This window comes from Lupinus angustifolius, chromosome LG04 (assembly GCF_001865875.1).
Source record: "Lupinus angustifolius cultivar Tanjil chromosome LG04, LupAngTanjil_v1.0, whole genome shotgun sequence".
NCBI classification, from domain to species: domain Eukaryota; kingdom Viridiplantae; phylum Streptophyta; class Magnoliopsida; order Fabales; family Fabaceae; genus Lupinus; species Lupinus angustifolius.
The window spans coordinates 20,431,340-20,433,659 of NC_032012.1; positions in this window are offsets into that span (position 1 = coordinate 20,431,340).

A 2,320-nucleotide genomic window follows, 5' to 3' on the forward strand; every position below is an offset into this window, starting at 1 on the left:
CAGAGTTGGAAAATCTGGTATTTGTTGGTGAGCAAACATCACCTTCAAGTCGTGCCTCAATCCTTCTTCAAACTTGGCACACTTGGACCTTTCATTACCCACTTGATTGTAATGTGGGGCATACCTTGCCAAATACAGCAACATACTCCCCAACTGACATGTTCCCTTACTGCAGATGCAAGAATTCCATTTCTTTCTTAGTCTTCATGTCCGTCGGAAAGTATTTCTGTAGAAACTTATCCTTGAAAATTGTCTAGTTGATAACTTGTTGTTCGTGCTCCATTTGATGTTGAGTGAACTCCCACCAGTTCTCAGCCTCTTTAGCCAGCATGTAGGTCGCATAGGTGACCTTCTGCTCCTCTGTGCACATCAGTGCCCGGAAATGAGCCACAAGAAGCACTAAGCTTCTTGGAATTATACACACAGATATTTGTGGACCTTTTGATGTTAATTCTTTAAATCAGGAAAAATATTTCATTACCTTCATTGATGATTATTCACGTTATGGACATATCTATTTATTGTCTGATGAATCTCAAGCATTAAAAGCTTTAGAGATTTGCATTACTCAAAGTGGAAAGACAATTAGATAAAAATGTGCAAATTATCAGGTCTGATCGAGGTGGTGAGTATTATTAAAGATGTGATGAAAATAGACAACATCCAGGACCATTTGCTAAATTCCTTGAAAGTCGTGGCGTATGTGCACAATACACAATGCCAGGTACACCGCAACAAAATGGTGTATCAGAAAGGCGTAATAGAACATTGTTGAATATGGTTAGGAGTATGTTGAGTAATTCATCTTTACTTATTTCATTATGGACTTATGCTTTAAAGACCATCATGTATTTATTAAATAGGGTTCTTAGTAAGGTGATAAGTGCCAAACATACATAAAATTCATACACTTTTATGACACTTATCTTAAGCATAATTGAGAAAAACCAACATAAAAAACAATACTTTTTGTATAAAATATCACAATTTAGTATATTTGTGTTTGTATTTCCTTTTTATGTATTTTGTAGGAATTAAAATGAAGAAAATAAGAGAAAAGATTCATGGTCAATAAAGCAAAAAAGTGAAGAAAATCAAGGTGCTTAACCAGGCAGCTGAGCGTGGAACAAGCCCCGCTGAGCTGACCTGGCCACCAGCTTGACCTAGACAGCAGCCTGACCTGGACCAAACTTCTCAACCAGGCAACTGAGTGGACCTGCTTAGCCGCTCAACCTAGCACCAGACTAGACCTAGCACGGTCAGAAATCTGCTTGACACGGTCAGACACGAGCTTGGCACAAGACCAAGCTGCTGAACAAGCTGCTCAGCGGTCCAACCAAGCAGCTCAGCGGAGAACCAGACTCGTGATCAGATCAGCAAGCACCAACGTCTCAATCAACACGGTCAGAAGCTGCTGAACAAGCACCTCAGCGGTGAAGCAGGTGCGCTGGGTGGTGCGTACCAGATTTGACTTAACCATCAAGCAAACCATGAAGTCATCCATGACCTCACCTCAAGTAGCCCACCATAGGCTTTTCAGAAGTAGCTCACAATAGCTGGTCTCATAGACCACAACTAGCTTTGATGAGTCATGCACAAGGAGGTGACTAAGCTACTTGGTAAAGGGACCAAACCCATGTTGAAGGGTTTGGTCAGCTGCTGACCAGTCCAGCTCAGCAACTCAACGGTATGGAATGGAGCCTATAAATAGAGGTCATTTCCTTTGAGCAAAACAGATTGTAATTGAGCATTTCTTCACTAAATTCTCTCAAAAAACACTTGAAGGCATAATTCTCTCCTTTAGGAATTCTTTCTTAGCCTAGAGTTTTCATTTTCAAGTAAGTTTTGTAATTTGTAGTTTAGAATTCAAGAGGAGAAAAGGAGAAGGCAAAGGAGATGCAAAAATCAATTTTGTACTCTCATTTGGAACTCAAAACCATACAATCCTCGGATGGATAGCTCATGCTCCTAAACATTTTCTTCTGAACAAGGTTATGTATTTTCTACTTCTTCTCAATTTACAAAAGTTTGAATTTTAATCATTCAAGTTGGTGCTTTGGTTAATATTATTTGTTTGAGAAGAACTTAATGCTCTTTTTAGATTGATCACCTAAAAAATGATTTCAAGTCAAAACTACTTGTCTGAAACACTTAACAAATAAACTTTGGAGTAGTTGTAATACTTAGTTTAATTGCCAAGTTAAGCATGCTTTTCTTAAAATCTTACATTCAGCACTCATTCAATATTAGAGTCACCAATGGTTAGGGTATGACAACCTAATCTCTTTTGTAGTCGTAGTATTGTTTAAGTGATGAATAT